The sequence below is a fragment of the Peromyscus leucopus genome, chromosome 4, assembly GCF_004664715.2.
Source record: "Peromyscus leucopus breed LL Stock chromosome 4, UCI_PerLeu_2.1, whole genome shotgun sequence".
In the NCBI taxonomy this organism is placed as follows: Eukaryota; Metazoa; Chordata; class Mammalia; order Rodentia; family Cricetidae; genus Peromyscus; species Peromyscus leucopus.
This window is the reverse complement of record NC_051066.1, coordinates 62788519-62798767: the sequence shown is the minus strand read 5'-3', so window position 1 is coordinate 62798767 and position 10249 is coordinate 62788519. Positions and strand designations below refer to the sequence as shown.

The following is a 10249-nucleotide window of genomic DNA, read 5'->3' as shown; positions in this document are numbered from 1 at the left end:
GAAGTCAGAATACATACAGACAATCATGAGGCATTTGATGCAAACACTCACTTGTTATTTGATACTCTATACTTTGTTCCTCTATGTAAATGATGGGATATAAGTTCCACTGAATGTGTAAAGGATTCTATTATATTTATTACATAATAAACAAATGCCATGCTTCATTTTCTGGCATTCCTTCTTTATAATACACCATAAAAGCTATATCAAATTTGAGGCAATATAAATTAATTAAGAAAATATGTAAACATACACAAAATATTTTATTAAGATTTATTCAACATAGCTGTTACCTTTAATTTCTGAACAGCTTTGGGTTATTCACTATGACCACCTGGAATTACACAAGCAAGACTGATTTCCTCCTCATGGGGCTGACAGATTCCAAGGAGATCCAGCTGGTCCTCTCTGTGATTTTTCTCCTGATATACTTGGTCACTGTGCTGGGGAACATAGGCATGATGCTGATTATTCGTCTAGATGTCCAGCTTCACACTCCGATGTATTTCTTCCTCACCCACCTGTCATTCCTTGATCTCAGTTACTCAACTGCCATCACACCTAAAACCTTAGAGAACCTGCTGACATCAAACAAGAGCATTTCCTTCATAGGCTGCTTCACTCAAATTTACTTTTTTGTCCTTTTTTCCGCTACTGAGTGCTTTCTTCTGTCTTCGATGGCCTATGATCGGTACGTAGCTATCTGCAACCCTCTACACTATTCATTTGTTATGACCAGCAGATTCTGCAGTGCCCTTCTTACTGGCTCATATGTGCTTGGAGCTGTGGATTCAACTGTTAATATGATATGCATGCGCACACTGGATTTCTGCAAGTCTAATGTCATCCATGACTTCTTTTGTGACGCACCCCCACTTATAGCCCTGTCTTGCAGCAACACGCATGATATTGAAATCACTATATTTGTTTTTGCTGGATCTACCCTACTGTTGTCCCTTATTACAATATCTGTGTCTTATGTGTCCATTCTTTCTACTATTTTGAAGATCAATTCAACTACCGGAAAACAAAAGGCCTTCTCAACTTGTGTCTCTCATATCCTGGCAGTTACCATATTTTATGGAACTTTAATCTTTACTCATTTAAAATCAAATAAGTCCTTCTCCTTGGGAAGGATCAAATGGCATCGGTTTTCTATACTATTGTGATCCCCATGCTGAACCCATTCATTTACAGTCTCAGAAACAAAGAAGTGAAATGTGCTGTCAGTAGAGTCATAAAGAAAAGAGAGAGAGCTCTGGACAAATAACAACTAAATAATAACAACTATGCTAAGAACTCAACTTTCCTTTATTCACATTATCCCCCTGACCTCTCCATCTAAAAATAAGCAAAGGGTTTTCTTGTCTTATTGTGGTGGCATTTCCATTGTGCAAACACTACTTGGAAATTTCCAGTAATGTGTTTTGATAAGTATATTTTATAATAGAAAATGAAACACTTGTTATACACACAGTTTTTATGGACACTCAATATAAAAAATAGAAGACATTTTTACACTTCTTAAAACTATACCATGCTCAAATCTTAAGTTATTAACTCATGAATAAAGCAATTTTCAAAGTGACCACAGTCTCAAATGGCATCCTCTTGTAGTATGAAATAGCAAATTTCACAGGGTGCTTAACTCTCAGTTTCATCAGCAATAGTGGAGAATAATTCTAAAACAATGTTTTAAGAAGACGTATGAAATCCATTCGAGGAAATAATCACTAATATCAACTATTAACATTATAAGCATATTGCTTTGTATGAAGAAACTATTGCTTATATATGAAAACTATTGACTGCTGTTTTAGAAATTATTTTCAGTTATGTTAAATAACAAATGCAACTATCTGAAAAGGAATATAATCTGTATTTCCTATGTTAGTTTCAAAGTAAATTATTAAAATAGAAGTTAGTTACAGGCAAATACAGGTTACAACTTCAAAACTAGCATTTTACTGAATAGAAAGTCTAACAATTATTGACACTTGGGCATATGTTCTTCTAAGTCAAATAATGTACATGTATGTCTGTGTAAGATATATGCACCCAAAGTTTTTCTTATTGCCTCCATACTCTGCTTCAGCTTCCTTCATTTATTTTTGGACAATGATATGTGGTGTGATATTTCATTTTTTAAAAAAGTCTTATTTTTTGTAACCTCTTTGCTACTACATGTTTTCAGTGAATATGTAGTCAGTACACTGTGCTTATTTTTCATTGCTTTGAACAAGATATATCATAAATTTATCAAGTCAGAAGTCTTCATGCTGCAATATCCTTGTGTACTTTTTCTGTTAACTCTTTTAGAAACAAAACCACTATGATAAATATCAAATAAATTACTTATTCTTCATCCTTGGTCTAATATAAATACCTCTGTAAAGTTATTTAAAACTGAATTCTTGAGATTAGAGCTATGAAATGCAATTTTCTGGACAAAACACAGCTCTTGAGGCCACAAAATAATAACAGCAGTGGATATCTACACTTATCTGCCATTGAATAGAGTCCTCAATCTTTGAACAGGGAGAGAGGAAGTGCTCTATTTGTTTCTAATAAATTCAGGAAGACATAAGCCATTACTTTAAATTTAATGCACAATTGTGAAGATACAAAGCTCCATTGTATAGTCCTAATGGCCCTGATTAAACTAAATTGGTCACAACATCAAAACAAAGGCATGACTTTGGAAAATGGACTGGCAGAGAGGAGACAGAATGATGGAGCTGGGAGAGAAATGCCAACTATATCTATATCTATAAATATATCTATAAATATATCTATAAATATATCTATATCTATATCTAATCTATATATGAGTGTGTTGTGTATGTATGTATGTATGTATGTATGCCAAACATTACATTTTTTTAATTTTAAAAATATGAAATTGAAGAAAAAATGCAGTTCAATGATTGGCATCTTTTACTGCATTTAGTAATGATTGATTTTTATCAAACAATTGATAATGAATTTTTATTCTCTTACATGCTACAAAATTTTTCTATTTTCCTTTATTATTATAGTTTTAGCTTATATTCTACAACCATAGTCAGAATTGTCTTTCTTCTATTTAAACATTATTTTAGGAAATATATTTCTAGTTAATTTGATTTTTCTTTGTAATCTTTAGTATTGAATACTTTAAAACTATTTTCAAAAGTTTTAAAACCATCTGATATAACTTATGAATTATTAATTTGTATGCCAATGTTGTATTAATATAAAACTATTTTTAGTTATTTTTCTAAAGTGCTCTGAGTGTTTTAAGCAAAGCCAAATGTTCTACTTTAGTAGGAGGTCATTTTTACAGTTGTTCATCTATTCAAACTACCACTGGATTTCATCAAATCTAAATATCTATATATTCTAACACATTATTTATCACTTTTAAATATTGCCTTTACCCTATAGAAATCACATAAAAAATGATTATTTATTTTTTCATTTGTATCTTATTGGCCCAGGATCTATGCATATTTTCCCCAAATTCTTTATGTTTGTAATTTGAAATAAGAAATAAGCATTTGTTGCTTACTCATTATTTTGGCTTATATTTAATAATTAATCTATTGTATTCTTTCATACTCTCCACCTTGTTTTTTTAGACAAGTTGTCTGACTGATCCTGAAATTCGCCAATAGGACTAGACTCACAGGCCAGCAATAACCAGCTTTCTTTACATAATTTTTGTCATTAATATGTGAATAACATTCATATACCCACCACAGCTTTTTACATGGATAGTGCAATCTATACTTAGTCCATCATACTTATATCAAAAGCAATCCACAGAATGAGCCATCTTTCATAGTTTTGTATATGATATATATGACCTATCATTACTTTGTTATGAGTATTTATGAAAATTGTACTATCTCCTTGTGTTTTCAATTTAGGAAAGAGAATCTTTAATTTGTATCCAGTAATCTGTTACATTCTAACTGAAATAAGACTCTATTAACTGCTTTGTGATAAGTGACAAAAACATTTTATACTGTGGTTATATTTGCTGCTAAATTTGAAATAATTGTATTTGTCCTGTAATTTTATTATTACATCTATATATGCTCTGCTCCTCATCAAATGATGAAATAGTCTCAGTACAACAGTTCATAATATGATGTCTTGACAAAATGTTTATATAATATGAACATGATTTTTAGAAAGACTGCAATATATCTGGGAAAATATTGCTGTTGCTTCTGAATTATCCCAATATAAGATGCAAGTGACATGTTTGTAATCCTAGTATTCATATTTCTGAAAATAATAGCAATAAAAATAATACAAAAAAGGATCAAATAACAATATGTTTGGGATTAATCATTTTAAAATATATTTGGAGGGCTTGCAAGATGACTCAGAAGGTAAAAAATGCTTATCACAAGACTGACATCAAGTCTGATGCACTTACTTCACATGATGGAGAAAAAAAATCATACTGCCATATGTCATGCCATACCTATCCTATGCATGAAATAATATGGTCCAGCAAATCTTCTACTGTACAATCAAATCAAGCAGCAAATACTTCTAGTATGAATATGGGGATAACAAACATTATATATTGCTAAGGGGAGTGTATATATAGCCATCGTTAGAGTTGGAATATAGATTAAAAATAAAAAAGAAAAGTTATTATACAGTCTTACTATATTATAGGTAGATATTATCCAAACCAATTAGTCATAAAGCACCATAGACAAGCAATGGAACCACACTAGAAATGGATGAAGAAAATATGATATATACATACAGAGGTGTATACTGCAGGTATTAGGTGGACAAAAATCACACCTAAGATTTATATTAAAGATATACATTTATATTTGTATTTACATAAATATATAAGTTTATATTTTAAGATATAAATATTTATATAAAGATCCTATAAATCTTGCATGGCATATAGATTTTATTGTAAAATGTCCATAAGATAATCTTTACTGTACCAATGAATATATATGAAAGTACAGAATATATTTCATATACAGAAAAATTTCATTTTAGATTATAAAATATTATCAGGAATTTAGAATCTCATTTACTTCTTTAAACTTTGAATGTATTCTATTTTTTAATGAAGACATTTGACAAAGGTGTTTTAATTTAATTGTTTTCTTTCTTTCTTTTTCTTTTTCCTTCTCTCATACATTACATCCAGACAGCAATTTCCCCTTCCTTCCCTCCTTGCAGTCCCTCCCCACCACAACTGCTCTCACCAAGTTTCACACCTCCTCTGTTCCCACTTCCCCTCCTAAAAGAGCAGGCCTTCCAGGTATATCAATGAAACATGGCATAAAAGGTCACAAGAAGACTAGGCAAAAACCCTCATCTCCTGTTCCCTTTTTATTGTCACTGAAAAACTAATTCTACTTATGTCTAAAAAAAAATCCCTCTCTTCCACACTAGTTCAAAATGTCCTAAGTTGATCAGCATGTGGCCTTACAATTATGCTCCGCATATTCTTGTACTTGCTGTCAAAAGACAATACAGTGATCATGTGTTTATTTTCAGTTTCCTAGGTAAAAGAAAGAAATCTCAAAATTGGACCTTCATTTCTGGTATCTGAAATCATGTTAAATTATCTTGCTGAGAAATTGGCTCCTGAAGATGACCATATGTTTTTTGATACTCAAGAACCTTATATAAGGAACCTCATAGCTATCAGGCAGAGAGGGAAGGTCTACACTGGTCAGATTATGTGTAGAATATATTCTCAGATGGTTTTGGTGCCATATTCTCATACGAACTTCCATTTGACAAAGACCTGTACATTTCTGCTGTGGATGTCTTTCTGTATGCCGTAATTGTATGTTGCTCTGATTTGGTTGATAAATAGAATGCTGATTGGCCAGAATCCAGGCAGGAAGTATAATATACGTAGGAAAAGAGATGAGAATTCTGGGAAACAGAAGGTTGAGTGAAGAGATATTGCTAGCTGCCACCATGAGAAGCAAGATGTAAAGTAGTGTTAAGTTACGAGCCATGTGGCAAAGTATACATTAATGGAAATGGGTTAATTTAAGATATAAGCACTAGATAGCAAGAAGCCTGCCACAGCCATACAGTTTATATGTAATATAAGTCTCTGTGTGTTTACTTGGGTCTGAGTGGCTACAGGCTTGCACAGAACTTGAAAAAATCTTCAGGTACAAATGGTGCCCCAATGCTTGGGTTCCCACCGAAGTTCCTGCTTCAAGTATAGTGCTCAGCTTGGAAACACCTCTGTGTAACATGGTGTAGGTCAAGCCCACATGCCATGAACCCACCATAGAGTAGCTCAAGCTGGCCCACATGAGAAATGAAGTTCATTAAATGAAGAGGTATGGGTACATTTATATTCAAATGTCATATAAGAGTTTTTCAATCAAACTTTTATAGTCGAACACTCTGAGCTGAGCAGTGGTGCACATGCCTTAAACTCAGAACATGGGAGGAAGAGCCAGGCAGATCTCTATGAGTTTGAGGACAGCCTGGTTTACAGAGAGTGACTCAGGACAGGCACCAAAGCTACCCAGAGAAATCCTGTCTTGAAAAACCACACACACACACACACACACACACACACACACACACACACACACAAACACTCTGAGACACCTAAAATTGATTATGTAATTACTAGAAATACATAAATAAAACCTTTTAGAAGCCATTTAAAAACTGGAATATTTTAGATAACTTAAAGTAAGCAGATGACTTATTAACTAATACATGTACACATATCATTTAAGATTTATAAGAATAATGTCAGGATTTGCACAAAGAGAATAAATGAGTCTCCTGACAACAGCCATATTTTTGATATTTAATTTAAGTAGAAATTTGGTTGTAAGGGTAGGGTAAGTAAATCTGCAAGAAACCATGATTATATTTTTTAGGTCAGCCAATTTAGGTCTTGCAAAATTAAGTTTCCTTGTAATTAATCTTAAGGTATGACAAAATATGAACAGTTAGCTACATATTCAAGTTTTATCCTCTATTCATTATATATCTAAAATTTTTTTTGGTTTTACTGATTTATTCATAAATGGGGTTGTGGTGACATGTGCATGTTCTTTCAGTCAAATGAAATGGACCAAGTTATAGAGTCAGCATGCATGTGCAATAAAATCACATAAATTGATTATGTAATTACTAGAATGTACATAAATAAAACCCTTTAGAAACCATTAAAAAATATTACCTTTGATTTCTCAACAGTTTAAGGACATTTACTATGAATGGCTAGATTTACAAATATAAGCCTGAATTCATACTTAAGAAACTGATGAATTCCGTGGTCTTGATACATTTTTCCTTAAGGCATCAATAGCCTATGTATGATAGTTATTTAGCTATCTGCAATCCTCTACACTATCCAATTATTATGTCCATTAGATTCTGCCTCCTCATTGGCCATACGTAATATGACTATAATATAACATCTTCTTAAGAAAAGTTTTGTATGAGTAGTCAGAACTTATTCAACTCTAATATCACCCATCACCTTTTCTTCAGTTCTCCTGTAATCTTAAAGTGGGAGATTTTGCATTATCTCCTTAGGTGCTTCTCATGGGAAGAGATAAGGGAGTGTAGGTAGACTTTGATAACATGCTCTAAAAGGGAATAGGTCATATTGAATTTAAATGGCAGTAGGATAGTTTAAACTGGACAAGTTGTAGTAGAGCCATCATGCACTTCTAAAGAAATTGAAACACAGCTAGGTAGAGATGGCCTATAGTGAGTAAGATAAGACTAATGATTAGAGAACTAATAGGACACCTATTCAGGTTAGCCATTATCTTAATTTTAATGTGGACCTATTTATGACAATGATTTGACACAGGGAGAACTTAGTTAAAATACCAGAAAGCAGGGTAAAAACAATGGTATGAAGTTAACACAGGAAAGGAGTGAATGTGGTGGAACCAGAGAGGAATGGAACAAAATTCCATTAATAGGAGAATAATTGTCATTGATCACTTTTTATGTCTGTTTCCTGTTAGTCACCATCTCTGACCAATTTTGATTTATTGGTACAAAAGCAGCATTGTTCCTGGTAAAGGGCACACATCCCTTCTTAGCAATATTCAGACCTAGTACTCTTTAATTTTGAAGTGTGAAAGCAAACAAAGAATTGATTGCTTCTGGGGGCATGTTAAGTATATCTGAAATCTCTAAGTTTTCTGAGAGCTAGTGAAACAGGGAGGTTAGCTGGTGCAATGAAGCCTTCAGTCCAACTATTTCAGTCTTAGAAAATAATTCAGTGTCACAAGAAAATGGGTGAATTGGGTACTCAAACAATTTTTAAAGGTTTGAGGCCAAATATCTCTAACTGCTTAAAAAGGACAAAGGGGGCAATTAAGAAAGGGTAGCAGATAGAGTGCTTCAGAGGAGGGTCCATATAAGGGGCCATGATAAACTTAATAATTGGACAAAATCCAGAACATAAGACAGCTATGTGATGGTGGGATACATCCTGAGAGTGTGTTATTTGACTTGGGTAGCATCTATAACAGAAAATTGAGACTTCTAGCACTATATAATTCCTGATGAGGGAGCACTTAAGAAAAGAGTTAGGGCATTTTTTTGGCCTTATTGGAGTAAGAGAACAGCGCTAAAGCTCTCATTTAAAGAATCCTTTTCAGGCTTTCACATGCATGTTAGAAAGACTGATGATTACCCAGCCTCCTTTGTCTAATATAGGGTAGAAGGCCATTGGTGTGATAGAAAAGTTTTAAGTATTTTTCATTTGCCCTCATGAGTTCAGAATCTGTCATTGGATCTCCTCCATTACAATCATGTTGGGAATATTAAGAAATAAAAATAATGAGGAAATTATTTTTATTGAAAATATTTTTTCATGCAATCTATTCTGGTCATTCTTTCCCCTCTCCCAACTTGAGTCTCCACCAAAGAAACTAATTTTTACTTTGCAAGTAGATGTCAATTCAAGTTAGCTTCTTCGATAGGAATGGGAGACGATATCTACTTTGCCCTTTCTGTGGTGGGACTCTGATTTGAACCTGTGCAGGTCCTGTGCATGCCTTTCTGAGATCATATATGCATCACTCCTGTTGTGTCTAGAAGATATGTTTTCCTTGCTGTCATCCATTTCCTCTGGCTCTTACAGTGTTTTGTCTTCTATTTCTCACAACCTTGAGTCCTTATGGAGGGGTTTGATGAGGATGCAACACTTAGAACTGAGTGTTCCTGGGTCTCTCATTCTCTTTAAATTGCCTAGTTGTGACTCCCTGTGTTAGTTCTCATCTTCTACAACAGGAAATTTCTTTGATGCTGAGTGAGACAATGATTTATGGGTATAGAAGAATATGATAAGGAATCATTTAATTACAGCATTCCATACCAAAAGAACAGTATTTGGTCTCTCTCTAGGCCAGCAGTTTTCAATCTTTGGGTCACAACCCCTTTTGGAGTCAAAATACTCTTTCACAGGGTTTACATCTCAGATATCCTACATGTCTGATATTTACATTACAACTCATAATATTATCAATATTACAGTTATGAAGTAAGCAAGAAAATAATTTTATGGTTGACGAACAATATTAAAGGATTGCAGCATTAGAGAAGTTAAATACTACTGCTCTAGGCTCATGATCAATCTAGTGTCAGGTTCTTGGCTACTCAACTAGTGTCAGGCATGAGTTCCATCCAACAGAGTGGACCTTGAATTTAATCAGAGAGTGGATGGTTACTCCTACAATGTTTATGCTACTATTCCACCAGTATATTATGCACATAGATTACCCTTGTACATAACAAGATTTGCAGTTGTTTGCTTTTTATCTTTCTCAGTTGGTAGCATGAGGAGTAACTTCTAGCACTTTGAACCCTGCTCAGTACAGTTGAAGGCTCTACTTTTACACCATTTAGCATCTGCATGTTAAATGAGATATTTAGGAGTTGTCTTCATCAATAGATACATACTATCAGTTCATGGAGAGTAACCAATGCTTTTGGCAAGAGCCTGGATTGTTCTCAGACTCCCATAGGCCACTTTGGCCAGAGACACTATTAGATGTAACCCTTTCTTGGCATGTGGACATTTCATTTAATGTCAGAGCTATAGTTATATATCATCTTTTCCATTATATGATGACTCCACTGAGATTTCTATCATATGTGTATATATTTTAAAAAGCTTCTACAGTAGTAGGTTTACATATGACCCTTAAATGGTCCTTAGTATGTATAGCTCTCTCCCATTTTACATTCCTATGTA

The 10249-nt window shown here is 33.5% G+C and overlaps 1 pseudogene; it reads left to right on the top strand.

Annotated features, from left to right (window-relative positions):
* Positions 1–329: 329 nt before the first annotated feature.
* LOC114685047 lies at positions 330–1273 on the top strand (annotated as a pseudogene).
* Positions 1274–10249: the final 8976 nt, after the last annotated feature.